The 21039-nt window shown below is 45.7% G+C and overlaps 1 protein-coding gene across 1 annotated transcript in view; it reads left to right on the top strand.

Moving 5' to 3' along the window:
* The first annotated feature begins 5501 nt into the window (after positions 1-5501).
* The window catches only part of LOC119181741 (serine/threonine-protein kinase NIM1), a 94842-nt gene continuing 79304 nt past the window's right edge, over positions 5502-21039 (top strand). The window contains exon 1 of the mRNA XM_075875558.1: positions 5502-6326. The gene's annotated coding sequence lies outside the window, so the exon portion shown is untranslated. The remainder of the gene's footprint in view (positions 6327-21039) is intronic.

Below are 21039 nucleotides of genomic sequence, written 5' to 3'. Positions count from 1 at the left end.
TTGTACATGAAGAATGTCGATACAAAATGGAGGAAGCGAACCAGGAAATTGACTGGTAAATACTTAAAAAACAGCAGGTGGCCAAACCAAAAAGAACAGTCGGTTAAGAAGAAAGTGAAGGAAACTGAGACTGACATGTGGAGAATGGGCATGATTAAGAAGTCCGCACTAGAGACCTATCGAACATTTAAGCAGGAAATTGCCAAGGAAAGGATCTATGATAATACTCGGGGTAGTTCTCTACTGTTTGAGGCCAGGACGGGAGTACTGCGAACCAAGGCATATCGGGCCAAATACGAAGGGGTAGACACAGTATGCAGTGCGTGTGGAGAGGAAGAAGAAACTGCCGAACACTTGATAATGTTCTGTAAAGGGCTTCACCCTATAGTTCAGGATGATGGCGCTGAGTTTTTCAAAGAACTGGGGTTTAGGGACCGGGAGGGCAAAATAGACTTTAAGCAGGTAGACTTAACTAGAAGAAGGTTATCTGATTGGTGGCTAAAGTCTAGGCACGAGTGAAAATTAAACCCTTCACTGCAAAGTACGAATCCTCAAACTCACTTTTTAAAGAAAAAAAAAATAAATCTAATTTTTGGTTCATTAAGTATTACGGCTTGTGGCGCTAGCCACCGCCCGATCTAAAGGGTACAGCCATATCCATCCATCCATCCACAAGGCTCGGTGTATAATCACTTCTCCCGCACTTTTGGGGGGGGGGGGGGGGGTCAGGGCAGACTTACAATATGGGGTCACCGTTCATACAATCATGCAGTTTCTCATGTTTCGTAACTACGGCTGGCACAAAACTCGCATATAAAGACCAACAGATCAGGCTGGCGGACTGATCTGCTAGAGTTGCGGTCGCCTGGGATCCGATTTAGCCGCCCGTCTAGCCTGGCTTCCCCGTTTCCGTGACCGTTTCGTATTAACGAAGTTTATTGCCTTTCCTCCTCAAGGCGTGTTTTGAACGTTTTTTTTTTTTTTCTCGAGAAAGCTAATTGTCGTCGTAATGTCGGGGGCATGTTTTATACCGAAAAGGGAATCCTCCCATTATCGTTCACGTTTCTACACTTCTGGCACAAAATAAAAGCATAAAGCTCCGTGTTACTACGTTCAACTGCGGTCAGAACACGACGAAACACGGTAGTCAGTAAATGAATCGCAAAAAAAAGAAAAAAAGGGGGGGGGGGCGAAGGCGAAGACGCAGCGGGAAAGGACAAATCAGCCTACAGTTGTTTGCACTACCTTACTTAGCGAGGCTCGATCTTATACATTAAGTGCATAAGCGTGGCCAAAAATTGTTCAGTGGAGTGTGGGACGGGGGACGGGGGGGGGGGGGGGGGGTAACTACCCTTTATGTATGTTTGCGCATGTTTGTATGCGTGTGCGGTCATATCCACATGCAAAACAGAAAACTTCAAGGCATGGAGGAGGATCTTAAACCTATATAAAAATTCACGAGTGCGCTTATTTGTTTATCATGTTTACACGTGGTACTTATAAGTGCCGTCAGCAGGAGGTATTGCATAACGTTGTGTTGTTGACGATATTGCTGCTCCTGCTGATGATGATGATGCACCGAGCCATAATACTTCACAATGGATGAATGGATCTGCCTCTCCCGCCCACTGCAAAATTTTATTTACTTGTCTATTTCAGGTACCCGCAGCGCCCGAAGTGGGGAAGACAGGGAGTTACATCATCATCATCATCAGCCTGACTACGTCCACTGCAGGACAAAGGCCTCTCCCATGTTCCGCCAGTTAACCCGGTCCTGTGCTTGCTGCTGCCAATTTATACCCGCAAACTTCCTAATCTCTTCTGCCCACCTAACCTTCTGGCTCCCCCTAACCCGCTTGCCTTCTCTGGGAATCCAGTTAGTTAACCTTAATGACCAGCGGTTATCCTGTCCACGCGCTACATGCCCGGCCTATGTCCATTTCCTATTCTTGGTTTCAGCTATGATATCCTTAACCCCCGTTTGTTCCCTAATCCACTCAGCTCTCTTCTTGTCTCTTACGGTTACACCTACCATTTTTCTTTCCATTGCTCGCTGCGTCGTCCTCAATTTAAGCTGAACCCTCTTTGTAAGTCTGCAGGTTTCTGCTCCGTAGCTAAGTACCGGCAAGATACAGCTTTTATATACTTTCCTCTTGAGGGATAGTGGCAATCTACCTGTCATAATTTGGGAGTTACATATGCAAGTAAAAATAGCCAACTGAGCAAACGAAATTTGCACCATAGTACGAGGAAAAAAAGTTCATGTCATTATACATGCAGCATTGATTCTCCTAACGATGCCTAAGCTCGATTCGCAATTTGCTGCAGTAGCTGATTCGGCTGGGTTATCCTGTGTGGAAAAAACGAGTGCTGAAAGACATTAATTTTGTCAATTTCCTTATATTGAACAAGTGGTCACGTTTGTGAAACATGAAATTGGTGGGCAAAAGGAGAGTGCCCTTACTTAGCTTTAATGTACAAGGGAAAATAAGAGAAGCATTTAAAACATAATGTTTTTCTTTCGGCGTGGACATCATAATTCGGCCCCTAAGCTTTCCTTGAGCGCCGTGTCACTGGACGCAAAGTAACAATCACTACAGACAAATCTGCCGGCAAGATTTTTGTAGATATCCCAGCACTTCAGACAGTTTTCTTTTGCAGGTCCAATGCAGGCGTACTCTAATGTAGTTCTTACGTTCACTTGGCATGAAACCTGGACATTTACTCGACTGTAACGAAATATGTGAGCGTACGCACATTGGTGGACATGCCGTTAATGCCATGGCTGATGATAATCAACGTTCGTGGCTGAGCGATTTGCAACGGCTGAGCAGCAATCATGAGACGCCCATTCGTCGTGTGCAATACTATGCGTCTGCAACGCAGTGTTTTCATAGTTCTTGCATAGTGTGCATAAAGAAATGGGGAACACAATAAAGTGTACGTTAAAGAACCCCAGGTGGTCGAAATTATTTCGGAGTACCGCGCTAAGGCAGGGGCGTCATAACCTAGGCTTCTGCTAATAGGGAATTTCGGGTTCGAAGGGAATAATGATTTTGGTCAAATAATTTTGATTCAAATTCAAATCATATATATATATATATATATATATATATATATATATATATATATATATATATATATATATATATATATATATATATATATATATATATATATATACAAAAACGAAGAACAAGATTGCGATATTACGATGACGCAGACTACTCAAGGTACTCTAAGACAGCATCGATGTCAAAAAAAGAAGGAGAAAGAAAAGATAAATAAAAATGCTTTCTTAAAGAGGTAGGGACACATAATTTCGCAGCCGAGATAGCTTTCGGTATTGATTTCTGTGAACATGCGTATATCATCTGCAAAATACTAAGAACGAATGTAGCTTGGAAGGTATTTTAAATTAATCTTGAAGTTTGGGTAAGCGATTGACACCGTCGCACTTTGACGCCCTCAAGGATGACGCTCGGTGACTTCCTGCTTCCCTCACGTGACCACCCGACAAGAAGTCGTGATGACGTCACCACTCAGCACTGTCCTTTTCTTAGCCCTGTCTGCGCCAGCAGAATAAATCTCGGCAGCTTCTCGCGAGTCAGAAGTCTCGGCGCACGCGTTGGAAGTTTTGTGTTTGCTGACACTGCTGTCCCGTTTCCTGTTCGAAAGAAGTTCTTGATACGCACCGTACTGGGGTACGTCACAGTTCCGTGTGCTGACGTGGTCGGAAGTTGTACACGCTGGCTGGTGATAGTCGCACTCGGTGGATTGTCGTTTTCAGAGCTTTCTCAAACCGAAAGTGAGACGATAGTTATAGCGCGAGAACAAAACGACGACACAGAGACAAGAAGGACACGAAAGGCACGAGCGCGAAAGTGAGAGTGGCGAGTAATGAGGAGTGCCATAATTGATTATCTGTCACACGCTGCAACAAACGATGGACTGTGCAAAAAAAAAAAAAAAGCTGGCAGCCAAAATATCTGTGACAGTACCTCTTCAACGGTTTAAGCATAGCGTTCTTGTGCCGAAGGAAGACCGGGATTTATCCCCAACAGTGCTCATTATTTTCCTATACGTGGCAAGATGAGAAACGTGGCGACTGAACCAATGGTCTGCGAAGTTAGGTAGGGTTCGTGAAGCATCGTCTCAGTGTGTTCTGCTCTTTGCATATACTCCAGGATAACATCTTTTCGAATAAATTTTAGCGCCATCTCTCGACGTCCACTACAATCGACGAGATCTGAAGCTCTTCACAAGCACGCGCTGTGTCGGGCCCGAACAGCCGTAATTTCAGCTGTGAGTATAAGCTAAGTCCCTGGAACATACAAAAGAAGTAGTATATTCTATAATAACAGTATATTCTAGAAACTTTATTATAATCAAACCTTTCCGCAGTGTTAACAGGTTTGGCTATACATGCAGCCAAATTTAGCTACTAAAGTTTTTTTGGGGGGCTGACTAAGGATGTTTAAAAAAGACATCTCAGCGTTGACATGAGCGAGTTGACTTAAGTATATGATGTGGCTAGATTTGGCTAACAAAAAAAAATCTAGAGATTACTTTTCTTTGGGCTATAAGTGGCAACCAAATCCACGCTCTAGAGGTGGCTTGTGAAGCAGAAACCAATCTCGAAGGCCATTTTTCGGCTGCCTGAGACAGCACCACCGCAACAACGAAAGCTCCGGTGAGTCACAAAACTGTAGCCGGAATTCGTGATCAGAACGAAAGTAATAACGTAGAGTGTGCGAGTTACTGCGTGAAGATCGCAACTCGCAAAACCCTCGGAGTTCTTTCAGAGCACCATCGATAGGTGGCGACTCCGGTCCGTTCCGATCGACCGCTGCTGCCGGCTAGCGTTCCAGAAGAGAGAACACACCGGCGGGGCTTCAATGGAGCGACCCTTTCCCTTCTTGGTTCAACGTGAGACCACAAGAGCATTCACTCTCTCTCTCTCTTTGTATCCTCTCCTCCTCATCCTCTCAAGTATCGATCGACGAAAGTGAGACCGGAGAGCGGCGGGCACGGACGGCGATCTTGCCGTGAACGAGCGCGCGAGTGTGTGTGCTCATCGCCGAATGGGAAAGAAGAAACAAAATAACAGAGCCGGGCTCTGAGCGCGCTTTCTAAATCTATAAAAAAAAAAAGCTAAGGAAAACATACTACGAGCGAAAGAAAAACCGAAAGAGCGCGCACACGACCCAGAACGCAGTATCGCACGCACAGCGACGGCGGGAAAAAGGAGGGGTGAAAGAGAAGCAGAAAGCCCATGAAACAACAATAAAAAAAGATAAACAAACAACCGCGATTGAACGAAAGCACGCGCAGCCCCACTCTCTCTCTCTCTTGCTCTCCTCCCTCAGAGTGCGTTTCCTCCTCTCCTCTACTCTACATAGTCTCTCATCATCATCCAGCAACGCGAGCGAACATCAGGAGGAGCCCGGGGCAGCCGCCTCGGTCTCGGACACTACGGCGTGAGTCGTCAGCGCGCCGCCACCGAAGCCAGGGCTCGGTTTGACCGCGGGTCGTAAGCTCCGCCACGGGGCTGATCGCCTCGGGGCTGGTCGACTCTCGGGTATACGCTACCCCCCAAACCTATCGTCGTCCGTGCTCGATGGAGAATCTCGGCTGCCTTCTCGAGAGAAAGATAGGAGCCACTCGATTCGATGCGGTGTCGACGCGAACTCCTCATCCCGCGTGGAAACTGAAGGCGTGGCCCGAGAACACGGCGTAGGAGAGAGTACGTCCAAGACTGCCGTTCGACTTCTTCGGAGTTGAACTTCACGCAGTTTCTAACCGAGTCCTTACAACCGGTGTTGATTCGCAACCGGAAGCCGTGGATAGATGCGACTTCCCTGACGCTGGAGGGATGCGAGACGCACTGATCCCTCGCCCGACAGCGGCGGCGGCGTCTGGACCTCTTCACCGGCGACACACGCCCACCACGTCGGGGGGAGAAGGACGCTGATGCCGAAGGCGCGATGCCGTAAGCGCGCGGGAGCAAAAGGAAGCAACAGGAGGCTGCTGCCGACGACAAGACGTTCTCTGTGCCGTGCCCGGAGTGCCCTGTCGAAGACGCTAACGGCGCGGAAAACGTAAGCGTTGAATCTCATTCCGGGTGGCAGGAAAAGAAAAAAAAACGGTTTGGTAGCGAGACTGGCGAGGAGGTGCTATACGTTCATTGAGGAGGATCACTTTGTTATGTGTTGTGCGGAGAAGCACCTTCTTGCTGTGGCGTCTCGGACGCGCCTTTGCCCGTCATCATCGCCGCTTCCGGTTGCTCAAAGGAGCTGGAGTAGACACCGGGATGACGTGATCAGGTAAGCGTCATTGTTCTCGAATCAAATTCACCTCTGGTTTTAGAAAAAAAAACGATAGACCCGAGGTCGCGGGATCGAATCCCTCGCTGCGGCCACTGAATTTCGATGCGCACGAAATTATAGATGCCCACGCACTAAGATTCAGACGGACGTTAAGATCACTGGATGGGCCGGAATTTCTGGAGCCCTCCACTACAGTGTCACTAATAATCATACCGTCGTTCCAGCACATAAAACGCCAACAGTTCCTAATAGCACGAAACACTATTCAGAATGAACACTGTAAACATGGTCGTGATGTCGACGAAGGCCCCCTGTGTGCGTGTGAAAATTGAAACTCTTTATTGTGCCGAACTTGTGGTCGCTCAACGAAAAGTTAAACTACATCAAGAAAGCACGATGTGCGCTGATAGCGGCGAACAGGATGACGGCCGTCGATAATCAGGTTCGCGGCAACGCACCTCGGCATTTACGCGCGTAGCGTCGAACATTCGAGCGTTATCGCTGGTGGCCGAGTTTGTTCCAGAATAAACTGGGCCGTTCGCATTTGCGCTCTCAAGCCCGCCAACAGATCATCTAAAAACTGTCTATGAAGCTTTCAGACATTCTGGCGCGAATTGCGCGAGGCAGTATCTACACGTGCAATGCTCCGGCAACACAAACATAGAAATAATTGGTTGATTTATTGATATATTTATTTATGTATATATTTATTAATCGATCGATCGATTGATTGATTGATTGATTGATATGTGGGGTTTAACGTCCCGAAACCACCATATGATTGTGAGAGACGCCGTGGTGGAGGGCTGCGGAAATTTCGACCACCTGGAGTTCTTTTTAACGTGCACCCAAATCTGAGCGCACGGGCCCACAGCACTTCCGCCTCCATCAGAAATGCAGCCGCCGCAGCCGGGATTTGATCCCGCGACCTTCAGTTCAGCAGCCGAGTACCTTAGCCACTAGACCACCGCGGCAGAGAAAGATAGAAAAGAACGCGCGCGGCAATATCCAGAAAGGGGTGCGGTAAGACTGTACTGCAGGAGAACCTCCTATCCATGATTAGCAATAAAAATAGGTGGATTAGCAATAACAGCAATGTTACAGGAAAAGTTGTGTTATTTAAGAAAAGGAGAAAAAAAATGAGGGGTTGACGAAAAGTAAATGACAAACAATATTTTTAAAAGCAAATAAATGCCTAAATTTGTAAGCAACAAGACGATTGCTTTTTCTTTAATTTACTTATTGAAGTGATGGTCACTTAGGCAGCGTTAAGAAAGGTTAGGTTAGGCTGGAAGAGGTCAGAGATTTAGATGGGTTACGTAAGGGAAACTTATGGCAGCTTATGTTTGGTCAAGAATCTCGTTGACATTGCCCCGGCCATGGCACCTCAGTGAGGGCGAAGGCCGAGACACGCTATGTGTTGCCAAGTAAGCATTTAAAAATGCTGAGAACAAAGAGCTTGCGCTAATAGCACGTACAATCGCGTATCGTAGCAAGTGTCTGGCTTTTGTTTCGTTATTGAATGTGCAGCTAGCGTCAAAACTTAAATGAACCACTAAATCTTTAATAAAAAAACATTGAATTTCCCATCAGTATGTGGCGCATTCGGTCGAAATTCTGAGTACATGTTCCCTCGTTTTTGAAATAGGCTGGAGATCTGCCGGCCGATGCAACGGGAATATTCAGCTTTTTTTTTTTTTTTGATGTTGTGTCTCGTGGTTCCTAAACTTGTGAGGCTGACTGTAAACCCTTGAATAAAGGCAAACGGTCTACCGGCTCAATCGTTAAAAAAAAAAAAAGAAGCGCCCCAGTTTATCCACAGTCCTGACACGAGAACTGAAACTGCCGAGTTAACAGCGAAATTCTCAACATCAAGTCTGAACTATTCTGCCGGTGATGGGACCGAATCACAGCCGGGGCAGCCACGTTTCCACGGCGGCTAAATGCTACAGGCCCGTGTCTTTCTACTTTGGTGCATGCATGTGAAAGAAACCCCAGGCGGTCGAAATTTCCGGAACCCTACACCGGTGAGGGTTCAGGAAATCTTGTGTAAACACAGCTCCGCAATGTTGTGTGAATTATATTGATGCCGTGAGAACAAACATAAAAAAAAGACTGCCACCGGAATCCTCGAAGTGCTGCCACCCCGAAGCCCCGTGATTTATCACACGTTGTTGATGGCTGTACATATCTCAAGCAAGAATCCCGCACGAATCGACATGTGTACGTCTCACACATATGGAAACCGAAAACGTTGATTAAAAAACATTAAGACATTTGAAGTGATAGCACCATGCCAGAATATGACACCGATTGCGTCACACTATACAGTCCTACAATATTGTCCCCGGACTACTATTTTCAAAGTAAGAGCACTGCAAACCAAACACTTGCACACTACCATGTGCTAACGTTGAAGAGCGCGCAGCTGAAGAGAGAAAAAAAGAAACTGATACTTGAGTAAGAAAATAAAATGGTTCTTTAGTTTACTTCACCGGTAGCGTTATGTGCTGTAAAAAAAAGTGCCCAGAAATGAACTTCGCAAATAATAATAATAGAACTTACTAAAGAAGAGCGTAGAAAAAAAATCCCACTGGTTGTTGATAGCATGCTGCTGTTATAGTAACTTTCTATGTTATAAAAAAGTGTTTCTCGGTTGTACTTTGCAGTTGCTGTATAGTTGTTTTTAATTTATACATTTCTCTTCCTTCGTCGCAATGTTTATTTTATATTCAGTTGAAATGTTATTATTGCCTTAATGCTTTATACTTTGTAACATGCTTTCTTCTATTGTTTTGAAACAAACTTCAACACTGTCTGCCTGGGGGACCGGAGCTTTGTCAAGCCGAAGAACTATCGGCTTTTTCTTCAGTTCTCCCTTTTTCACCTTTGTATGAAACGGTGAAAATAAAAGATTTTTTATTTGATTTTGATTTGTACAGTCGGCTTCAGAAGTTCAGGAACCAAAAGGTTCGAGAAAGCTTTGAATTTATCTGCCATTTGTTAGTGCATTCGGTCGAAATGCAGTGTATATTGACAGCACGATGCAGAACAGATTGAAAATCGAAACTCGATTTTGTCTGCCGAAGCAGCGGCGGTGTGCGAGTCAGCACCAACAGAAAGTGCAGCGCAAAAAGACTGAGAATCTGTAATTAAAACAGCCAATGTAATTTGCGTGTTGAACGTTTGTAAAGCAAGTACCGCTGCCGGAAACTCAGCAAAAAAAAAAAACGGGTGCGAAATTAGGTAGTCGGAGAGAATAGGACCAATCCAAGTTCGGGCTGAATATACCAACACCTGACTTTTCGTCACACTGTGATGCATCTGTGACAATAATTACGCTTGTTTTGACGCTTTGCAAGTGTTCTTCCAATAAAATATCTAGAGTGAGATGGGGGAGTAACTTTGCATTATTAAGGAAAATCTCAAAAATCTCGTGAAATTTAATATCCACATGGTGTGAACTATTGCTAGTCGGTGTTATCTCGCAGATACGTACATTCAGCGGGGTCAGTAAACGTTGCACAAATGTAATTTGTGGGGTTCGATATTCTCCCCTCAATCGTTCTCTCCCTTTTGCTCGACCAGTTAACCCTCGAGCTCCTTGTGGTGTTTGCCATCACAATGATCACAAAAAAGCATGGGTGCACTACGACCTCCTTTAAATACCGAGTCACAAGAACTGGTTAAAACATTACTACAGAAAAAAAAGCGCACCTTCCCAGGCTCGATCAATGTTGATGCGATAGCTATCACTATTATAGCGGGCGTTCTTCACGCATCGCTCACGGATGCTGCTTTATTTCAATCGAGTGACTCCGGCTTCACCATACGTCACCGGACTATACTGGCATTTAAAGATCGGAGACGCGGGAGGAAAAGGGGCACAAGGATTCGTTACGGTAAAAGAGCTACGAGCTGGGCCTTAATCGAGGTCCCAACCAGCTACTATAAGCGTCAGCTCATTACGAGGAACACAAGCGGCACGCCCTTCTTCCTTGTCCTTGACGCCACTGTGCGCCGATTCGATGCAATATCGTAAATTAGCCAGCGCTGCCCTCCGACGCTGCTAGTATGCGAGTAAAAACGGTAAGTGTTGACACTATCGATCACCCTTCGCCGTTTGCGAAGCACGACGGGGTTCGCCAAGTGTGTGCTCTTGCAAATAAATAAATAATTAAATAAATAAATAAATAAATAAATAAATATAAAAGAACCGCTATCACTTGAGGTACTTTCCCAGACGAGTAGAGCAAGCGCGAATGCCTTTTGTTTTATTATTATTATTCTCTGCCTATTCCGTATTACCATAGAACGCATCCTGCAATGCACAAACCGAGGCGCTCGCCTAGGGTAACAAATACCTCTGCGCAACCACCCTGCCAGCGAGACAGATGAAATGATTTTTAGCGCGTTATGAACAAAATTAGGCGCCACACCCCAAAATGAACACTTTCACGTGCAAGCTTCATTCACTATACGTATAGTGATGCGGCTGCAAAATAGATCACGGCACTCTGCATACAAGTTAGTTATTCCACCTAGCAATATTCGGTCCAGTACACCTTACCATACACTGCCGCGACGCAGTGACGAAAGCTGAGACCAGGAGTGCGCAAAAAAAAAAAAAAAAACAGAATGCATACGAGCCTCATTACGAGTATTACGCCGCTAATGAAACCCACGAGAACTCATTAGCTAAATGAAGTGTTTGGAATAGTTGGAAAGTGACTACCTTAAAACGGCACGAGCTAAATATGACAAAAAAAACGGCAGAAGGAACAAACCTAATTTCTCTTGTTTATATTTCTTTCATATGGACACGATTATATTTTCCCAGACGCCCTCCAGACTGACAAAATAGGCTATAAGTAGACGATTTCACCGATCTACGTTGCTCGATAAGCCACTTTACACCCTTAGAGTGATTTCAAAGCAAGCAAAACACCATTTTACAGATTCGGTTTGCAAAAAAAAAAAAGGGGGGGGGGGTGTAAGGTTGTTTTGCTTCGCCCAAGGGCCCTCTGAATTGTACAAGGGTTAATGTATCACATAAGACACTTTTTGAAATGCAAGAATGTTACGTGTTATCGAAAAACCTGCAGCCTATCCAACAGAGTGCCATATTATAATTGTAATTCGCTGATTTAAAAACGCGTTGGTAAGGCGAGTTTAGATTAGCAGATATCTCTCTCTTGTGGTTTTACAACAGTATATTACGCTTATTATTTTAATGTTTACATTCGAAATATGCCAAAACGGTATATCTCCAACGAAACTAGACGGCGGGTCAAAGTACCATGGTTACGTTGTGCTAACGGTTAAAAAATGCAATATTAAAGGCAGGCTAGTGGAACGAGCTTCGTATTGCAGATAGCCACATTGCGCATCACAGACTTTTTGTTTTGTAATTATTTATTTCTTAATTAGAGATATTTAGTTAAATTCCTCAATGTTGACTTAAGGCAAGAAATGGGACTTGCAAAGTTGGGCGAGATTTTTTCAGAAACCCCACATAGCATTGACAGCGACAGAGAAAGTAAGTCTCATGTGCACCGTTTTTTTCTTAGCTGCAAATACAGCCCGCGAGATTAAAAAATAAATAAAAATAAACCCACTTGATCAGCGCATATGCGATCCACGATGGTGCTCCTCTCAGCCATGGTATGAGCAATGTCTGTTGTAACAGTATACGCCGATAAGTTGACCATGGCCTCCAAGAATGCGGGCGTGCGGCCCGCAATCTCGGAGGCCATGAGTTGACATTGGTTTTTCGAATCGCGTCCGTCAGTTGGCGCGCGATTGTGCAAGTCGTAGCGTTGTTAGTTACAGACGCGCTAAAACCATCTTAAGGGCGTAAACTGGTTTGTCGTGTGGGCTTCGTGCACTAAACCAACGCGTTTGCTTATTAAGGGCGCGTTAAAGTAAGCGGTTTCTTATACTTGAAAACAAGATTAATCGTCACACCGTTGTCGTCAGTGATATACGCCGGTTTCAAGAATGTAATTTTTTTTGTTCGCTCAGATGTGACGCACCTCTCATGCAAATTTCTAAGTGTCATTGTTTTCATAATAATAATAATAATAATAATAATAATAATAATAATAATAATAATAATAATAATAATAATAATAATAATAATAATAATAATAATAATAATAATATACGATTATGTCGTAGATAAGCTCATAACAATGAAAACGCAAGGAGAAAGATTTTAGCCGGCATAGAGAAGGGGGAGATACTTGAGCATGATAATTGACCCCTTAAACGCTTTGATAATCTGCTAAGCGTATGGTTGGTTGAGCTTCGTCTCGGCCGACTTGTAAGCACGCTAATAAGAAAACAGTAAACAAGTAACGTTACGCCAGTGCACTTACTTGCATTGTTCTCATTCTTTCTGGCGAAAATAGTTTTCCTTCCAATAGAAAGCCCTGGTTTAGAGACAGCGGCTGCCCCGTTAACAATAACATAAGAGGACTGAACGCTGGACACGTTGGTAATTAATAACTACAAAACTGCACGAGCAAAAAAAAACAAGAAACAGAGATGTTATATATCTTGCTAGATATATATGTGTATATTTCAATAAACTTTCAGTTGCTAGTCTGCACTTGTGTGTACATCAAAGCATCTGGTCATCCGTAGTACGAACTCTTCAAAATGACGTAAAAGAAGCCAGACACTTCGACTTCCCCCTCTTGGAACGCCGATACTTAGCTCAAATGGTTTACCTCGGGAAATTCTGTTACCTTTGCCATTCTGTAAAACCACCGCTCCACGTCTGCGGGAAAGTACAAAGCTGCATCAGTTTATTTTTCTGGTCTGGTGGCACAGAATTGCTATCGCATCCGGTATTGGCTCAACCACGAGATCAAGGCGGTTTTGCATTCTCCGACGTTTCCGCCACGGCTTCCATCTTGTGCTTCCGCACTTTATTGCGAATAGTAAGCAATGATAATACGACCACTCAGACACTGGCTCGCTACCATCTTGGGCCATCTCTACCTGTCTTCCTGCCGGCTAGCCAAATTAACCAAGGTCCCCAATCAACGGAATTAGCATCTTTGTATCGAGCCCTTCTGACATTTCACCGACGTTTGAAAGCTACGTGCCGAGAGATAGAGGTGGCCGATTCCAAAGTTGTGGACACAATGACCGCCCTTCTACGTCCGTTAGTGCCCCAGCATCGTCAATCTATAATGAACCGCGCTTGGAGAGGAATAACTGCAGCAGTGTTGCCAGGGCGCCTCAGAGACTTTGGCGGTTGGGCTGGGGCTTGCTCCCCACGCGAGATCGGTTGCAGCGGTGGCAGGTGGTTCGCACTTCCACTTGCCCCAACTGCGTCATGGTAGAGACCAATCGACATGCCATGATTGAATGTGGGGTCTTCCCCTTTTTTGTGGCATGCGGTCCATGCTGGTTTTCGTTCGGGGACAGGGTGTGCGGACTTTCGTGTCCAACGGCCGATTTCCGCTCGGGCGCATCTCTGCTCTTTTAATAGTTGCAGGGCTGTTCAGCCTTTGGAGAAACCGATGCGAGGCCGTACTTTCCTGCAGTAGTAGTGGGTTGTTTCCAATCATACGAAATGCATCGCAGAGCATATCGAGGCGTCATATACTGCAGAAGCGAGTCGTTGTCCGTCATAATCATCGCCATACTTCATGGTATTCAACGTCATCGTCATTACGGCGACGGCGCACACGAACGCCGCTAACGGACAAGCCTCGACTTTAAGAAGATTCACCCCTAAAAGATGGCGATGAAGGCAGGCCACAACTTCTGGAGGACAAGACACTTGAATCGGCGGTTGTAGACTTATGGCTTTATTCTGACTGTGAAGTGTGTCTACGTGCGTGCTTTCTCCTCTCTCTCTCTCTCTTTTCACCTTTAAGAATCTCCACTCCTTTCCCCTCTGTAAAGTATAGCATATTTCATAGACTTTCCTAAAATACCTAAAAGGGACTTTGGCGCTACAATCATTCAGCCATCATGGGAATGATGGGTATAGGGCACGGGTTTCCCTAGCCTTCGTGCTTGCGAGCTTCGAGCGCACTTGTGACTGTTTATTGTTGTGTTTCGTTGGTTTTCTTTCGAATACAAGAACGGACCATCGTCAACTTCACGACGGATGGATAGACGGACGGATGGATAGACACACGGACGGATGGATAGAAACACGGACGGATGCGCGGTAGGACGGACGTACACGAAAGCACGGATGGAAGCGCGGATGGACTGATGGACGCTTCGCCCCACTCATCATCATTCACTCCGTGGATATGCTGTGATTTTTTTTTTCTTGAAGCTCTTGCGTTAAAATTACCAGTGTCTGTTGTCACAGTTCCTGCGCAGACGAAGTGTCAGTCACCTGTAGCACCTACCCGAATACGTCGCACATATCGGTGCGTGGTATACGAGTATGTGCCACAAGTGTCAAGTGGAAAGTGTTTGACGACGCACGTGACGGATTGTCACATTCTTCATGTCATGACCAGCGAGAGTTCGTCAAACCATCTTATCCTCCCATACTGATTTTGGTCAACCGGATGTTTAAGGGGTTGTCACGAAAGCATCCAAACGCATAGATAGATAGATAGATAGATAGATAGATAGATAGATAGATAGATAGATAGATAGATAGATAGATAGATAGATAGATAGATAGATAGATAGATAGATAGATAGATAGATAGATAGATAGATAGATAGATAGATAGATAGATAGATAGATAGATAGATAGATAGATAGATTAGATAGATAGATAGATAGATAGATAGATAGATAGATAGATAGATTGCTGCACTTTGACTCTCGATTTGGCGAGTGCAGCCCGCGCCACGTGCACTTCAGTCCTCAATTTGACGTCGCGCTGCGCAAGTTCAATGGCACTTGAGAACTAGCTTCCCTGCGCGTTCTCGTCTCGTGCAAGTAGCACAACAGCACGGCTCCACTTTTACCCTCGATTTGACCAATGCACTAAAACCACATGACGCCATGCTGCACTAACACTTAAGAAATGGGCGCGCGGCACCAGCACGACACTTTCGTAACTACGGTGAACTACACTGTGGGAGTGCTTTGAGCTGTCCCAGTGTCCCTTGTGTTTAGAAAAAGTTTATTCTATCATGGGACGCAACAAAAGTTAGGAACGAGCGTCTGTACAACAAGCACAATAACAAACAAATGACAAAGCACAACATACATTACACATTTAAACAAAAGTGTGTAAGTCCGGTGGGTGTCCAAAGTTAATGGTACTTATAACTACATAGACTACATATATACACTAATCACAATATGGACAATGTCTGTTTAGACAAAGTGGTTAACGAGCCCCGCCGCGGTGGTCTAGTGGCTAAGGTACTCGGCTGCTGACCCGCAGGGCGCGGGTTCGGATCCCGGCTGCGGCGGCTGCATTTCCGATGGAGGCGGAAATGTTGTAGGCCCGTGTGCTCAGATTTAGGTGCACGTTAAAGAACCCCAGGTGGTCTAAATTTCCGGAGCCCTTCACTACGGCGTCTCTCATAATCATATACTGGTTTTGGGACGTTAAACCCCACATATCAATCAATCAATCAATCAAGTGGTTAACGATTTAGAGAACTTAGTACTCTACTATAGCTTCCTTAACCCACCCTGCACATGAAGCTCTGATGATATCTGGTAGTGCTGCTATCCGATGTGCCTACATGATGACTGTAGCTGTCCTACTGTTTACAACCCCACACCAGCATATACACACCTAGGTTTAGTAATCATGATAACCCTCTATGTAAGCTCTCGGTAGATGATCAGTGTTCGGCGGAATATGCAAAAGAGCTTCATTTGTAACCAGCCTAATAAAACGTAATAGAACAAAAAGTTACGTTTCCATTATATCCTTTAGGCAAACAACCACAGAATAAAATAGTTGCTGCACCTGGTGTTGACTAAATGTCTGCTTAAGCCGAACTGTCACACTGCCTTCGCTCCTGCCCAACCGTTCAGCAATCCAGCTTTTACTTTCGAGGTGGCGCGAGAACTCTCCAACCGCGCCTCCCCGGGGATGCGTTCTACCGGTGAAGGGGATAACCGGGAAATTCTTACAACATATAATGAGCTCACTAAACATTTCTACCTGTTTAGAAGGATTTTCCCTCCACCTCACAAAAATCCAACCCGGCCCCAAGCACTTACATTAAGGCTTTTGCAAACGCGGATGTACCCTACTTTGAAAATGTCACACATCATGTACCCTGACCTATACACAAGTAATATTTGCCCACATTGTGTGGAAATAGCTTCATTAGGACATATGCTCTGGCAGTGTACGAAATTCGCTCATTTATCGCACATCACCTCTGCCAGATGGGAGGCGGCAATCCGCAGCTCGTCCTTGGCAGATCAGCTCTGGGCTGTCCACCAAGCCCGCGAGGCGGCTGAGGAGCTTGGAATCTCAGTCCCCACGTGGGAGCTGCCCGCAACACAGTGATCTGTGTTTTGGAGGACCAAATAAAAGTTCATTCAATCCAATCCAATTCCCTTTGCATCACCGCTTGGCTCGACTGCATCGGCGCCGGAGGGGAGCAAAACAGCTTCGAATTGTCGCGCAGGGGGTTAAGATGCTTGTCCTCTAAGGTCAAACCCCACAAGCGCGAAACTTCACACGACAGAGACGCTGTGAGCGACAAAACAGGACGTTCGCGCTACGTGTCGCCCGGCCGTTCTCGCGCGATCGTTCGGTTTTTCAGAACCCGTCGCCCATCACACGGGAGTTCTGTGCTCAAAGCGCCGGAACAGGATCTGCACGACTGGCGTACTTCCGCCTCTCGCCTTGTGCAATGCCACCTAGAAGATTATTAGGCTTGCTCACTGCCGCCGTGACGTCACTCGTTTTGCCCGAGAAAGCGCGCGTGCGGGAGTCTGCGAATCCATTGCCACAATCGTCTCCCGTTAAAAGATGTAGCATTCGCGGCAAGTTTTACATGCTCACCAGCTTTATTCTGCCTTTTGGGTAAAAAAAAAGGCACTGGTTTAGGTTATCGATTGCGCTTTAAAGTACTTGGCGACTTACCTGTGAGCCATTTATTCCACGAAAACTGCAAAAGATTAACTCTATCGAACGTGTGGTCGATCTATAAAAGCAAAATTTGATAGATCAGTAAATCTACAATAAAACGGTAAATTTTATTCATTCTATATTTACATGTGTAAAAGATCGTTGGCGCAAACTTGAAAGAAAAGGGGAGAAGAGACTCGGAAAGGCGCACACTCGCTACTGACTTTTATTGAACCGAAGCTCACCTTAAGAAAACCCTCACGCATGCGTACAATGGACACGAAGAAGCCCGAACAACTACAATCACAACCTATCAGATAGAAAAGCAAATTCATTATCATACAATGACAGGGACGGAACACTGATACATTGTTCGCCGAATTCCCTAATATACATCGCCTCTGCCAATTCACGTGCCACTTTGTCTTCGCTTCTTGGCAAGATTCTCGTGCATTGCAGTAACGGTTCACACGAGCACTCCTTACAATGATACGGCCAATGCGAACCCGTGCCGTTTCTCGTTGACGGCGCATGTTCCCTTAAGCGAAAGTTTATGCATCGGCCCGACTGGCCACTGTGCACCTTGCCACAGCTCTCTATCTTTCATCTTCCCCATCCCCCTCCCATGCGCAGGGTAGGAAACCGGCTGCCTATAGGCTGGTTAATCTCCCTGCCGTTCTTTTCCTCCTATTGTCCTTCCTTGCCACAACTGAGCAGGATATTTACACACACACACACACACACACACACACACACACACACACACACACACACACACACACACACACACACACACACACACACACACACACACACACACACACACACACACACACACACACACACACACACACACACACACACACACACACACACACACACACACACACACACACACACACACACACACACACACACACACACACACACACACACACACACACACACACACACACACACACACACACACACACACACACACACACACACACACACACACACACACACACACACACACACACACACACACACACACACACACACACACACACACACACACACACACACACACACTATCTAGAGCATGCAGAGAAACTGTTCCTAATTTGCAATGTTTCTGCACATTTATTTGTACTCTTTCCGACATCTGTCTTCATAGACGCGTAGTTATTGAGGAAAGTGTGTGCTGCTGCCACAAGTGTGGTATTCAGCGCAATATCCGGGCGATGACCATTGAGAGAGAAAACAAAATCTTTCGTTTCACAAAAATCTCTTGCGACCGACACAAGAAGCGGTGTTTCCTTTTTTTCCTCTGGCCCTCTCGCCGTGGCGCATAGTCGGTCATATAACCCAGGGCCGGGGAAAACTGTTAGTACTGGGTCTGTATTAAACCGCGTAGCCCCCGTGGGCGCTTCTACCGCACTGCCGGTTCTTGGGTCGGTATATTTTTTTGGTAGCGGTTCTTAATTAGTCTAGCTTGAAGTAGATATTACACACCAGAAAACCAAATAAAAAGCACTTTACCGTAAGTGTCGACACACATCTACATTTCAAGAAAACATATTAGACTAATGTGCTGACCACAATATTACTGCAATAGCGTTATATGAACACCGGCAGTAAAATGCTATGCACAAAGCCGATGCATAAACTTGAAAGCGTCATCATTCGTTTCCATTTTTATCAATCAAGTGAACAGAGGTAATACAAGTCCGCGGCGCTTATCGACAGTTGCAAAATGTTTACTGACCATGAAGGAAAGACGCCTGCTCTAAAAATCTTTTGCTACGCGCATTTATTAATTTAATACCAGGGCCTACGCCAACAAGTCAGAAGCACACACGACATCTTTATTTTGGAGTAAGAACGGAAATGGTGACTATGGGGAACGACTTGAAAAATCCGTAATACGGACACACGTACCTTCGGGTCACGAAGAAAACGAATGTCAACGTCAGTTTGATGAACGACACGCTCCCATTTTGTTCTTCGGTTGTCGTTGGGAAACCAGAACACTCGCAGCATCGGTCCCTTTGCCGCGACAATTCGCCAAGCATGCATGGCCCGATCATCCGGATTTCCATCCGAACAGACTGCGAATATCCAGCGCACAAAATGCATCACATATCCACACTGCAGTTGACGGACACAGAAAAAGATGGTCATCTCAAGTCGCCAACAAGGACACTAGCACGCCACGAAAACTTTCGTCGGGCTTGGCAATCCATGTTTGTCCCGCCGCGGTGGTCTAGTGGCTAAGGTACTCGGCTTCTGACCCGCAGGGCGCGGGTTCGAATCCCGGCTGCGGTGGCTGCATTTCCGATGGAGGCGGAAATGTTGTAGGCCCGTGTGCTCAGATGTGGGTGCATGTTAAAGAACCCCAGGTGGTCTAAATTTCCGGAGCCCTCCACTACGGCGTCTCTCATAATCATATAGTGGTTTTGGGACGTTAAACCCCACATATCAATCAATCAATCAATCAATCAATCAATCAATCAATCAATCAATCAATCCATGTCTGTCGAGTGACGAGAGCAAGCGCATGCGCACGTCTGTGCAGCGAAACACACTGGTCAAAACAGATTGACGTCAGAGCACGTGGCCAACACAGCGAGCAGGCCTAAAGTTATCTAGGTGGCACTGCCTTGAGCCGCGAGACCCCGACCTCCTCTCCACCCGAGTGACGTGTGCACAACGAAGAAGTAATGTAATGTTTACGCACGAGCGTATAAGGAAAAGTGCCGCAAGGCAATAAGAAATACCTTCCGTTCCATTATGGAAACACACTTCTTATTTCTAATTGCATACCACCAACTAGGCGGCATTTTTGGTACACGTAAGCTGCCTCACGGCAGCGACAGTGGAATTCGATAGCCGAAGCCGTCGCGTGAATGAGGTTTGCCTGCGCAAGCGACCGTTCGTGCGATGGCGATCTACGTCGCGTCGCTCATTTTCGCGTTTACAGGGTTTGGCATTCAGTTTAAGGCTGAAAATAAAAGTATCTTACTACTACTATGAATTATTCCCCAGAGAAGAGGTACAATATGTCAAAAGAAGAACTGAAAGCAATCAATCAATCAATCAATCAATCAATCAATGATTCCCAGAGAATCTCCGTCGGAAGTTGTTGAAGGAGATGTTTTTTTTCGTTTTTTTCGTAACCTCCTTGGAGGTGTCCAAGTGATGCCTAAGCTCTCAGAGTTTTTCCAGGCGAAAGCCTCAGATGCATCATCTAGAGCGAAAATTCACCATCGGCGCCCCACAGCATCGCCTCCACCATGCTAAAAATCATCACCTGATGACGTCACATCATGATCATCATTATTATCATTCGCGGCCTGTTACAACCCACTGAAGGATGAAGATGACCTCCAGTTTAGCCCATCCTATGCGAGCTGAGTCAATTTGGTCCTTGCAAACATCCTAATTTCGTAATTTCGTACAACTCTCTGCCTTCCCCGACTGCGTTCTCATTCTTCGACAAATGACATTACAATGACTACATTAGGACACCATCACGAGGCCACAAATTGAGCTGACTTGTGGCGCCGTGATGACGTCATATGGTCACGTCGCGGTCGTTTTTTTGAACCACTCGCGCTGACACCGACGTTGGTTTCTTGCGATGTGTTGTTAGGTCTTGCCGAATTTCGGAAAATCGGACAGGA

The sequence above is a fragment of the Rhipicephalus microplus genome, chromosome 10 (genome assembly GCF_043290135.1).
Source record: "Rhipicephalus microplus isolate Deutch F79 chromosome 10, USDA_Rmic, whole genome shotgun sequence".
In the NCBI taxonomy this organism is placed as follows: Eukaryota; Metazoa; Arthropoda; class Arachnida; order Ixodida; family Ixodidae; genus Rhipicephalus; species Rhipicephalus microplus.
This window is presented reverse-complemented; position numbering and strand designations above follow the sequence as displayed.